Source organism: Lepidochelys olivacea (assembly GCF_965140295.1).
Source record: "Lepidochelys olivacea isolate rLepOli2 genome assembly, chromosome: 1".
NCBI lineage: Eukaryota > Metazoa > Chordata > Testudines > Cheloniidae > Lepidochelys > Lepidochelys olivacea.
The window spans coordinates 85,020,424-85,033,946 of record NC_140411.1 but is presented as its reverse complement, the minus strand read 5'-3'; the positions used below and the strand labels follow the sequence as shown (position 1 = coordinate 85,033,946).

General features: G+C 44.6%; 1 protein-coding gene across 13 annotated transcripts in view; it reads right to left on the bottom strand.

Moving 5' to 3' along the window:
* LOC311514966 (uncharacterized protein) overlaps positions 1 to 13,523 on the bottom strand; it is a 414,125-nt gene that overhangs the window by 388,394 nt on the left and 12,208 nt on the right. For 12 of the 13 annotated variants that reach the window (XR_014710003.1, XR_014710004.1, XR_014710005.1 and 9 more), the window contains one exon: positions 8,965 to 9,009. The gene's annotated coding sequence lies outside the window, so the exon portion shown is untranslated. Of the gene's footprint in view, positions 1 to 7,280; positions 7,614 to 8,964; positions 9,010 to 13,523 lie in introns of those variants that run through there. The other variant, XR_014710009.1, reaches the window with a different exon arrangement.

The following is a 13,523-nucleotide window of genomic DNA, read 5'->3' as shown; positions in this document are numbered from 1 at the left end:
TTCTATTCCCTAATGGTGATTTCTCCAAGGTGGGACTGAAGTTCATTAGCGTGGAGAAGTTTGTGTAGCTAATGCATGTGGTACACCTATCCTCTATACTTCATTCTCCTGTGCTCCTAATCCAGGTCTTTTCAATTCACTAAAACAGCGAGAAATAAAAAATAAATACTCAGATCACTGGAGAGGGGGATGCTTTTCTGCTTGGGATACAAAAGCATAAGCTCACATTAGCTCTGAGAGGTTGGTCAGCAATGAAACGAAATAGCAACTGGGTGAATCCAAACTATATGTGTGAGGGGTTGTACATACCCCACACTAGACTAGGCAGGAAAGGTACTAAGTTCTTGCAAAGGGAACCAGGCAGAAGGCTCGTCCTGCCTTGGAGAACCTGTCGTGCCTCCCAGTTAAAGAGACAAGGCTGGATTCTCCACAGAACAAAGTGGCCTTCATCTGCACCAAGATCCCCAGTGCATCCCTGCTGGCATACTGTCTTCTCCATCAGCTATTCCCAATGCCACCTACATAACAGGGAGGAGGGAAAGTAGCGAGGATGGGGGGCAGCGTGGCAGAGCTGAGCTTTGCTAAGCCCTTTCTTCCACTGTCATATTGCACCCATGCCCAAAGCATAAGTTAAAGCTGAATCTTCCTGCTATAACTTACATCGGATGCAGGCAGCCCAGAAAGTTGCAACCAGCTCCCTGCTACCACCTCTCTCCAGGACATCTGAGCATCGCGTGGACATGCTGAAGAATCAGGGCCATAGAATCTATACCTGGGCTCATCAAGACACGTACTTCATCCAGAAGAGGACAAAGACTGAGGCACTTTCAGAGGGAATCAAAGTGTCTTGGCCCATCTACCTGCCTCACACTTGGGGAGACAACCAAGCCAGGCAGCTACAAGAACTGATTAACAATGGGCAACCTGCTTGTCCTGAAATAAGGGCTACTTTACTCCTACCAGAGAAGCTGTATTTACTCCTCACCCACTCAGTGAGTTCAACACTGCTTCCCTGCTAATGAGTGGAACACTGCATCAACGTTTCTGGAACAAGACTCCTTTAACCTTGCCAGAGGACTACACTTACCTCCTTTGTAAATGCTTTGAAATCTATGGATGAAAGGCACAATACAAGAACTATTACACCGATTATGTATTAAAGACACTTAGCTAAGTCTTTATTTACTTTATTTTGATTACCCACGGCTGTAGTGAACCTGCCAAGGGTTGGCTGCAGAATCTACCCAGGGAACAAGGTGGAGGGAAAGCTATGACTTAACCTTCTACAAACTGACTGAAGCAAGAAGAATGAGCTGGGAGGTCACTAGTACCTTAAAGAGCCAGTATTCTGTCTTCATTTGTTTGTGTTTCCACTCTTATTTTCAGTTGTCTGATGCGCTGACCTGGGTAACCCACGCATACTGAGCTAGATGATGAGTGGTAAAATGAAGTGGCAACCAGCAGTGATCGGAGTCAAATACAGAATACTCATAAAAGGTGCAGCAGGGAATGAGAGACAGCAGAGGGGGGAGTTCTTGTATGGAAGGCTTTGACGCTAAACATTCCTGCAAGTGAGATGATTGTCTGAAGAATGTTAAGAAACAACTGCTATAAACAATGGGTATGGAAGAATCCAGGGCACTCTGAGGTGGAACAGAATGCTTTGTGAATGATGAAAGACCATATTAAGTGCAAACTGGTTTCTGTACTGAGAAAAAAGGAGTAGGGACATGAACTGAAATTTAGATCACCAAGGGAAACAAAGAGGCCCAAGATGGACAAAGACCAAAGGGAAAAATCATCAAGAAAGAAGAGATGGATCGAGACCCTAGATACAAGAGAGGTAAAAGATAGAGCTATGTGGCATCAAAGAATCCTAGAAGCTATAGGAAAAGCAGATGGGAAGCCATGGCTGTACATATTTAATATTGACCCCTGCAATGTCGATCACTACCACAACCTGGTATCAAGAGGTAAGCAGCGAGAGGCAGCTATCAAAAAGAAAGAAGCAAACAATCCTGAGTGGTTACTCCACAGAAGGAAAGTATCTTGATACATTAGTGTCCAACACAAAGAAAACAAGATAGACTGCTGTCTTTCCAGGACCAGGATAAAAGGATGTCATAATAAGGGTGGTGCAGGGTATCTTGAAAAAAAAAACGTTGGGGGAATTCTTAATGATTATATTTCCCATGGGAACAAATGACAGCAGCAAATGAAGCTTATATATTATTTGATCAAGAATTACTTCAGTGAGTTGGAAAGAGTACTTAATTTGAAATTATACATGTGATCTCCTTAGAGAGCTTTCCTGTGCCAAACTCGGGTGAATAAAGGAGAACACCAATACTGGAAACTAACCAATAGATGATCTGATAGTGTAGGTAGCAGGGTTTTGAATTCACAGATCATTGGAATGCCTTCTGCAATGAGCACCAACTGTTTGGATTAGACTGTCTCCACTTAAGCTGGCAGGTTGCCAACCTTTTAGGTTCAGAACTGGTGGGGCCAGTTAGGCAGGTTCTAAACTTTAACAAACAGGAGGCGGGAAAAGGAAACCTTTCACTTAACTTGATTAATCCATCATGTACTTCCAACATACAAATTAAGACAGAAAATAGAGAGTTGTTCTGAAGCAGAAGATGAAGGGTAAAAACAATATAATGCTTGATGCAAATGTTCAGGGAAACAACAGGAAGAAGTGGTACTAAGTAATTGAGATCATGATCCAGAGAGTATAACTGAAATTTGGTGGAGTGATTCTTATAAGTGGAAGATTGTGTCTATCTATATCTATCTAGATGGGAAAGAGAACTGAGAGAAGAGGCAGAAAGAAGAATTGTATAAGAAAAATATTTACAATACCCATGTTAATACAATTAACAATGTGGTGGAAGACTACAGGAAATGAAGAAGGAAAAAAAATAGAAGCAATAATGTGCATCTGCTCAGGCCACCATCCTGGAAAAGTTAGGGAAATCACAAGATATTCTACTCAGAGGATTTTAACTAGCCAGACTTCAGGTAACAAATACAGCCAAACGTCCACATAGAAGTCAGCTTTTATATGCAGGAAGTAAAGAGGCTCTCTTGGCTCTAAGTCTCACTCACTGGAAGAACAGACTGAGAATAATGCAGGCACATATAATAGTAGTACCCATGATCAGGAGCTATCTGAATTCACTATAGTAAGAAAATGGTTCACAGAATGCAGTAAAGGAATTAGATTTCAGAAAGGTAATTGTAGAAAATTAAAACAAAACAGGAGAGTCTGATAGGAGGAAACATTAAAATCCACATGTATGGAAGACAGCTGAAGAACTCTAAAAGGAACCATGACTAAGACTCATTCCTCTAGGGAGAAAAAAGAATACTGAAAAGCATAAGAAATGGTGACTGCACCTTCAAAAGGGGCCGTTCAAAGTTCAGAGGTTTAGGAAAATAGCTGTAGAAGTAAAGGTGGCAGGAGAAGGCAATTTGACAAGTATTCAAGACTCAGTTAAGGCTTCTAGGAGAAAAAATAAGGGTAGTGAAAAACAGAATAAAGATATGGGTTAAAGTGAATAACAAGGGCTTATACAAATATTTAAAGGGGTAAAGTAATAATAGAGAGAAATCAAAGTAGATCAAGACTGAACTGGTTACTGAACTGCTGGTGAATCAGTGTTTAACCTGTGAATCCGTGGCCTCCCTGACAAATACAGAGCCTTAGTCATGGCAAACTGAGGGAGCTCCTGAAGATTAGCACAAAGCTAATGTGCAAAGGAAAGAGTGGTCATTGCAATTACACTCTAGTAAAGCCAATTTCAGTCACTAGTAAGGTAGATGGGGCGTGCATTAGGAGACAATATTTGAGTCAGAGCCTCAGCTTGTGTAAACTGGAGCAGCTCCAGTGACTTCAGCAGAGCAACATAGATTTTCACCAGCAGAGGATCTCGCCCGCTGTCTCTCAGTCATGAGGATAACAGGACCATTAATGCCATGCAACATAGTTTAATAAAGGATATATCTTAGCCGACAAACTTAGGGCCTGATTTTATTCCATCGGCTTTAATGGAACATGACTGGTTGATTCCTTTTTTGTGACTGGAATTACAAAGCTAGCAGATGAAGGAAAAGTAGTAGATGCAATGAGGTCTGAACCCAACTGTGTCTGACCCTTCATAGGTGGACAGGTGGGAGAGAGGAAGCAAGCATACTTTCCTACATCTTGTGAACTCAGGCTGGACACTATGGCAATTCTTATACTCTTCTGGCCTGAGGGACTTTCCAGGGGGGCTGTCCCTGCATCCTCACTCAGCACACCAGCGCGTGGAACTGGACCCTTAGCCATGCAGCAGTGTGTGTTTTGCTCTCTGAAGATGGCAGAGTGGACGGGCACCACCTGAGCTCTGAAAAGCAATGTGCTACAGGTAAATATTATGCTGATAATTGGGTGAAGGCCTGTTGAAGTTGGTGGTCATAATAGCCGTCCTTCATTCAGCATAAATGTAAAAAGCAATTAAGCTCCTTTATGGAATAGAAAGCTGCTAGATAGGAGACACCACCCAAAACACAGGTCACATGCAAGGCTGCAGCAGGAGTTGTAAGCAGGGTCTGAATGAGCTCTCCCCAACACATAGTGATGAGCTGGGGGAAAAGACTTCTGCAGCAGACCATGTCTGCATAGAAATCCTGGCTCTGCTAGGTGCACAGCAGAGGAAACTGCTCTGCCAAAATGACCAGTTTTGGCTGGGGATGGGTTACAAATCACCAGTATTTGAATGCAGGGGTAACGAAATGTTATCCTGACCGCACGAGTAAAGGGCAGCAGAGAGGGGGTCACCCTCAACTGAACCTCACTTGCTAAGCAGGGGGTAGGAACACCAAAATCCCAGCGAAAGAGGCTTTGCCTAAAGAGCCCTAGGCACCATTTGAACCTCCTCCTCTTCACTGTTTAAAGACAGAACCGATTAGACTCAATTGAGAGTCCTTGTTTTGTTCAGTGATCACTAGAGTGGAAATCACCGGTAACCAAGTCTCGGTGCTGAGCCCAAGACCTGGTGTGGGACAGCACTGCAGTGAAACAGACTCCCCAGCCTGCAGTGAGGGTCCCCACTACCCGCTGAAATCACTGAGAGCTGTGTTAAGTGGTGGAACCTCAGAATCTGCCGTCAGAGTGAATGTCAGCAGCCAGCAGCGCCAGAGTGAATGGTGGCAACTGAGAGTCAGTTGCGAGGCTGCAGCATTGCTTGATGCCTCCCCCAACTCCGGTATGGGAGGTGAACTCATGTGAATGCACCTCTGAACTCTGGCCCTTCACTAAGCAAAGACAGCAACTGTGAGTGGGGTGCAGTGGAGGAAGAAGGCAATGGCAAGTTAAAGGAACATTTGTTGGACTTCCACTTCATTGTACAAGATGAGAAACTGAGGCAAAGGACACTGCCCAACATATTATGGGGTGGGGATATGCTCATATGCTCACATGCTTTCAAATCAGGTTTGTGGTGTTTTCCAAATTAATGCCAAGTTCCTTTTCCCTTTTTACTACAAGTTTTCTTTTGTTAAATACAGATTCAGCGCTTGAGAAAGGGGAAGTATTGCTTCTTAGAGGAGTCCAGAGGTGGTGTTAAGTTTTCCCAGATTACTGGGAGGGGGCTCAAGCTGGTTCTGTTTTGTATCCTTAGGAGGAACCCATAGATATTGAACCCGGCCCTCATTGCTGCTGCTTCCACCTGGCAGAAGGGTTACAGAGTTCAGCCATGCACTTTGAGGGGTTTCACTAGGAGCTGAACACAAATGCAGGAGTTTTGTGTATGGTCTGAGAGAGAGAGAGAAACACAGAGGCAGACATAGAAAGCAACAAGGGGGGCCCAGAGAAGCACCAGTAGCATGACCCTAATAAAAACCTAAGAGAAAGTGCTTTTGAGCAGAGACCTGGTTAACAAGAGGCTTGGAACTGTGAGAAAAAGACTGCCTCCTGTTGTTTGATTTCTACTATGTTCAGGGAAACAAGACTTTGTACGTTCTTTGTAAATCAACAGGACTGCATCGAAGAAATACAGGACTCCATCATCAATTTTTCCTCCTAACAGAAACAACCTGCAAAACCCTGAATGTTGGCTAACTGCTTCGATCAGAAGTGGTAAATAGATACATAGCAAGGGTGGATTAAGGGGAAGAGAGGAGCCATCTCTAAATTAGAAGTGTGCTGAGCAGGCAGTATTTGAATTCTGATCCGAATCTCGATTAATTTTTGGCTAGTTTAGATTTTAGGTTTCAGACTGAACAAGGATTGGGGCTTGGGTTTGATGGTACTGACATCTGGCAGGTAGAAGTCTCAACCTTCACCCCAGAGTGGAAGAAACTTCATGAGATTACCTGACTTTTTATTTCCTGTATCTTGAATGGTGGCAATATCACAAGATGAACCAGAGTCATGCTATTTCTTCCCCCATATGCTGCATTTAAACAAGGTTTGGACAACATACTCCTTCTGGTTCAGGATCTGGTTTTGTGGTGGATTCAAATCTAATCACATGGCCACAAAATATGGTGTAGGCCAATGGGGGCTGCGGGAAGCAGCGCGAGCCAAGGGATGTGCTGGCCGCCCTTCCCACAGCCCCCATTGGCCTGGAGCGGCGAACCACGGCCAGTGGGAGCTGCAATCGGCCAAACCTGCAGACGTGGCAGGTAAACAAACCGGTCCAGCGCACCAGGGGCTTTCCCTGAACAAGTGGCGGACCGGCTTTGAAAACCACTGGGTGTAGAGGGTTCAGATTTTTGATTCAGGCCCATCTATGGTACAGATATAAGAAAGAAGGATGTAAACTCCAAGGATGAAATCCTTGCCCCACTGAAGTAAATGGCAAAACTCCCACTGATTTCAATGGGGCCAGGATTTCATCCTACGAAAGATGTGGAATTATTTAAGACAATTAACGACAGTATAACCAAAAGAAATGGGATGAAATTAACAGACGTGAAATTGGGGCTTGATATCAGAAAAAACTTCCTAACAGTGAGATCAACCAATGTCTTAAGGGAGATGACCAGTATTGACTGGAAAAGGCATTAAAAGAGATACTGTGTAGAAAGATTCTACGCTGGCAGGGAGATGGACAAAAGAACCTAAAAGGTATTTTGGATGTCTCATCTCTGTGATGAAAGAGAGTGTAATGGGAGAACGTTGCCCTACTTGCTTTCACAAGTTGCAGATTGTATGTGTTATGTAGATTTTTAGCTGTCTACCAAAAGAGTGCATTTGGAAGAGTATTTTATAGTGGGAAGAAAGGAAATGATTTGGAGAGCCTTAACACCTTTAATGGCACCATGGTAGGAACACAGGGAGCTATCAGCATGAATGTAAATATAGTGCGTATTCATTACAGAGGTAACCGCTGCCAGCATGCTTTCATCATGGTGGGTCTGTGGTCTCTAAAATGCTGCAGAAGCATTTCCTGAAGGATAGCATCCTCATGGGGGAGCTGTGCTCTTTCGCAGGTCTGCTGAGATCCTATTGTATGCATCCCCTAAAAAAAATCCTGATTCGGGGTGGCAAGTAGAACTGTTGTATCTCCTCTGTGGCCTTTCCCTCCCGATGAAAAGCAGGGCGCAATCCATCAGCTAATGGACTAGAAAGGGAAGGCTTGTGAGATTAAACAGTTTTGTAACTGAGCCTTTTCTTTACAAATTCTACTTTCAGGTAATTACTCAGTTCAAAGTGCAAACTGTCTTACAAAGCTAACAATAAATGCTTTTATTAAAGGGAAAATGTTCAGTTTTTTTAACTGAGTTCTTACAGAAACTATAGAACAATTCATTTAGCATCCAGAGGTAACTTGGGAACCTAAACTTTGGCACTTTCTAACTGAGGAGTGCCTGACTTTGCCACTTTAATGTTCTTTTAGCATAGGTTTTTAGGATGTAATTATTGTAGAAATTTGAATACATAAAATACTTGGAGTTTGTACTATGTATATCCTGACTGGTCAGTGAACCCTTGGAGCACTGTGTAACCGGTACTGAAATTGTTCTTTGAGGCACAGTGACCATGAGTGTAGTCCGGAATGGGCCACTGCTGGAATGCCCCCCATGGAGTGACCTCACATGCACACTGTGTGTGGAGGACCCCATTTTGCTGTACAAAACATCATCCTCCATGCAGTGTGATCTTGCATGTATGGTGCGTGCACGGTCATGCTGTGCAGAGTGCCAAAAGTGCCAGTATGCCATTCCAACGTGAATTGGTCCCACTACAGCACAGGGGGTGACACCTCTGTATACATAACCACATAAGCCGGAGGTCCTGTGCAATTACGCCACTAACTGATGGCATCAGATCCAGCGGCCAGTGAACACCACCACAAATCACATCAGTATTGCCTCTTATACACAGTGCCTAATGTGGTCTTGTGGAACAGGCTTTAAATCAGTGGTGGGCAACCTGCGGCCACTGGGATCTGCGAGTGGCTGTGCCTGCGGACGATCAATGTAAACAAACGGTCTCGCGGCGCACCAGCAGATTACCCTGACAGGCCACAGGTTGCCCACCATTGCTTTAAACCTCACAAAAGTGCAAAAGGGAATAATATGCTCCTGCACTTCAGCCTTGCAGATGCAGGGCAGTGAAGTCATGTCTGCACCCCTGTTGTTTCCCCCAAGTGACCATATTCACCACTGCTGGCACACCACTCCTGGGCTTGGGATCTCCCACCTCTCAGGCAGGTGCCTTAACCACTAGACTACTGAGTCATTCTCACAGACACACACACTCTGTCTGGCTCAAAGACTGTTCTGCTGTGAATAAATACTTAATACTCATTAGGCCAGAGAGATAATGACAATGACTCTATAGCCTGGTGGTTAGGACACCCACATGGGAAATGAGAGACCTAGGAGCCAGTCCCCCTGCTCCAATGATTCTTTCATTATATAGCCACAATGGAACAGCTAATTTTTACTAGAACAAAAAGAAGCACTTACTTGATTGGGACTGTGAGCTCTCACCATAGTTTCTAATGGTGCTACCTAGAATACAAAAGCATGAAAAGTGGTGAATGGTAATGCCATAAAGTGAAAGTATTAAAAACTATCGAACACCCAGTACCAACTGGGGACAGGTAGAAGTGCCAGGGTCGGGAATCATGGGGGCAAACTTCCCCTGAGACCATGGACGGCGGGTAGCATAGGCAGAAGAAGGCTGTGCCTCCTCAAACAGCCTGATATAGCTCCTCCCACGCTCCATCCCAAGTGCCTCTCCTGCCTGCTTCCAGTTCCCTTCCCATTCTTCTGTGACCAAGAGGCTGGGACAGGCAGGCAGGCTGGGGCCAGTGCGCACAAGGCCCAGGGCTGGGGGTGCTGGAAGTAGGGCTATGCCATGTTGCCTGTCCGTCCACCAGGCACTGGGACTATGTCACCCGCCCAGAACTCCGGGGGTGGGGACCCTCTGGGCTGGAAATGGGGGCACTTCGGCCACACCATCCGCCTGACACACTGGGGCTGGGGGCGCTCCGGCCATGCTGCCTGTCTGGCACTCCGGGGCTGGGGGTGCTCCAGCCATGCCACCCGCCCACCCAGCAAGAGGGCTGGCGGCCACAGGGGGTATATGTTCCGGGCTCCGGTAGGGGAGGAGGGGCGGGGCCTCAGGCAGAGTGGGAGGGACGGAGGGAGTGAGTAGCCTCCCACAACTGCGTGTTCACCTGCCGCCCATGCCTGAGACCCTGGAGCAGCCAGAAATCCGCCACAAGGTAACTGGTCATTTATCCTAGAGTATCCTCATTTATCCTAGAGTAACCCTAGCACACATCTCTAGGCCCCAGAGGGTGAGAAAACCTGGATTTGTGCTGGAAATGGCCCACCTTGATTATCATACACATTTTAAAGAGAGTGGTCACTTTGGATGGGCTATTACCAGCAGGAGAGTGAGTTTGTGTGGGGGGGGGCGGAGCGGAGGGTGAGAAAATCTGGATTTGTGCTGGAAATGGCCCAACTTGATGATCACTTTAGATAAGCTATTACCAGCAGGAGAGTGGGGTGGGAGGAGGTATTGTTTCATGGTCTCTGCGTATATATAATGTCTTCTGCAGTTTCCACAGTATGCATCCGATGAAGTGAGCTGTAGCTCACGAAAGCTCATGCTCAAATAAATTGGTTAGTCTCTAAGGTGCCACAAGTACTCCTTTTCTTTTTGCGAATACAGACTAACACGGCTGTTACTCTGAAAACTAAAATTACATAAGGCTTGTTGTGTACCGTATCTATACATCTCTGAGAGCAAGGTTTGTTGGTTACCTGCTGCTTTACAGCCAGCAGAGGGAGCACAAACCATTGGTTTTTGTGGGCTCCAAAACCAAAGTAGCTGTTTTTCTTTTCTGTATTAGTTTTTCAACACCAGCCTGGCAAATTTTAGAAACCTTAAACTTTACACCTTATATGCGACAAATGCATTTCTACCATTCAGGAGTAAAACAGCTATTTGCAAAATTCCTCTTTTTAAAAAATTACTTTTACTACATGCCTTACTGCTCCAAATTCAAATAGACAGTACCCTACAGATCCCAATTTTTTACAAAAGCAAGAGATAATACATCCAGTACAATGGTGGCTAGATTCTAGCCCCTAAAACACACATTAGTATCATCCCCATTAGTAGACCACATCCTCAGTGAGAGCAGCCACTATGCTAAAAAGGCACTCTGTCTTCCAAAGGACTTATTTATACTCATACACCCATCCAACACACCTGTGATCAATAACTAAAAAGGGGATTTTATCTGTGAAGAAGGGTGTTGTGAGGATTAACTAGCTAATGAGCCAAATCCTCTTGTCGTTACTTGGGCAAAACATCCATCAATTTTGAGCCTAACGTTTGTGAAGCTTTTGCCGACGAAAAAATGCTAAGTAAAATTATTTGTCTGACAACAAGGAGGGTTTGGCCCCAAACCCCAGTTATTCACTTACACCAAAAAAAGGGAGGGCGGGGAATATGTTACGCAGATCTCTCCTAAACACAAGACAATCCATACACAGGAGCCTCTTCAGATGTAGTCTGTCAAGGCCAGATCTCACATGACTCACTGACACACCTCACAGAATTTGACACAACTAATTCAACACGCCTTTAAGGAGACACCACCTGTAGAAGGCAACAGCAGCATGCAACACCTGAAGGGATCAGACCCTAAATAAAGATCCAAAAGGAAAATCCAGCAGTCAGAGCCATCATGTGGATTTGTGACTCCCACTCCCTCTGCCCCTCATGGGAGTCTGGACCCATAAAATTTACAGGATCAGCTTTTCAGAAGGTCAGGCCTGAGATCTACTTGCATTGTTGAACCTTTTTTTCATGCCCAGTTACTGCAATTGTATATGTACAGGTGGCATCTGTGCATGCGAACAGAGATTGTAAGCACATGGGCCAAAGCAGGAGTGCAGACAGATATTCAAATATACACACACCTCAGGCCTCAATTTATATGAAAATCTGCTCCAGCGTATATAGCAAGGCTTTTTTTTAACCTTTTTTAACATATGGGGTGAAATCTTGGCCCCAATTAAGTCAGTGGGAGTTTTGTCATTGACTTCAAGAGAGCCAGGATTTCAACTGTTCTGGCCATATGCTCTTGAACCTGAAGATATATCTGGGATAATGCTAGGGTGCAAGTTTTACTCATAACTTAACTGAGAGCCTAACTGCTCCCAGGTTTAGGTCCCAATCCTGCAAACATGCACAAACATAACTTTACACATGTGAGTAATCCCAAGGCATTACTTTTGTGTGTTCATTTCTGTAGGGCTCTGGCTCCAGTTTGGAGCTAGGAGACACCTTCATTGAGTGTCTTGTATGTTGATTTGTTGAACAGAGAGAGTGAAGAGAGAAAATCTGGAAACTCCTGAGAAACAGAAGTTGAAATCCTTTACTTTTCTTCTTCCTGAAATTACCAGAAAGACTGACGGGGTTGTGGGAGGGACCTGTGGGGAGGTTGAAAGAATACTCCAAAGCCATCTCCACTGTGCGTAGGTCATTATGAGAGCCTGCAGGTTAGATATATGTAGCTATAAATCAATCATTGTCTTTTGTCAGAAGTTATTTTTGAAGTATATTTTCTCTTATAACACGTATATAGTTCAAATACTTGGAAGAGATTTTATACCAATTTAGCTCACAGTGTTTTATGCTAAGACTTTTTTTTCTTTTTTCTGTAATTTTCCCTCCCCTTAGGCCACATTCAGCCCTGTGACATCACTGGAGTTACGCATTGGGGTGAAATCCTGACGCCAATGGCAAAAGTCACACTGACTTCAATGGTGCCAGGATTTCACCCCAGGTGTTGGAGGAGAAGAGTTAAGAGTAGCAGCAAGGCTGAGGCAAAGGTGAGAAGTCGGATGGGAACTCCTTATCTCTCTTGCCTCAGCCTTACTGTCCCTCTCCCTTCTCCTCCAGCATCTGATGTTACTCATCCTCCCCTTGCTTTCACTGTTTTCAGACAGCAAGGATCCAGCTTTAGCCTACAACCCCTGCTCATACAGTCAGCCCCCGCATAACCCACATGTCTGCAGTACATCAAGTAGGTGCTTCCTGAATCCTATTAAAGATGCTCCAGGAATGTGCTCAGAACAGGAACCTGCAAGGGAAGGAACAGTATGGGCAGGGTTTGCCAGAACAGTGTCTCCTCCAAGCTTTGAGAGATGCCAGCAGTGGTTTCTATTCTTCCCCAACAATGCTCCCAGATGGTGGCTTTTCTTTTGCCCCCCTCTCCTCTCCAAGGGCTGAGAAGGGATTCAGTTATGGTGGCACATTTTAAGTCTCCCCTATCTCTCTTGTAACGGGCTTTTCAAACACTCTGATGGGTGGCAATCTAGTGGTGTCCAGACAGTGCTGTCACACTGCTTTGCAAAGGCAGAAGCAGCAGCCTTGCCAATACTGATGCATTTTCAAAACTATGCCGCAGTCACATGAGCTGAGTGAAAGAGACACCCAAAAGCATGTGACTCATTAGCATTGGCAGAGTTCTAAAGTATTATCACAGTAAAATATTGCCATACATATAATTCAGGTACATTCTCAACCATTGTTGGATGGTATAACGTTACATTGCTATAGGTAATTTGTGACTATAACAAGCAGAAACAGGATATGGGAAATGTGGCCATAATATATTACATTTCCAGCGAATACATGGGCATTATTTGGACACTACGCTGGCAGATCCAAATTATGTATTGCACAATGCTATTTTATTTTAATATGTATCATTTATCATACAGATTTTGGGCCAAATTCTCTCTCAGTATAGCTCCTGTGAATTCCACAGCAATTTATACCAACTGGGAACCTGCCCCTTTACATAACAGTTCCAATAACAACAACATCTAAAGGGGAAGAATGGATTAGTGATGTTACTTGGACAGCAGTGGAAAAAAGAAGAAGTGTAAAGCAACAACTCATGAATGCTAAAGACATAAAGAGACAAGCAAGTCACAAAAAGAATACAGAGCTCTAGACAGAGAGGTAAAAGGAGTGCCAGAAAAGATAAAAGGGC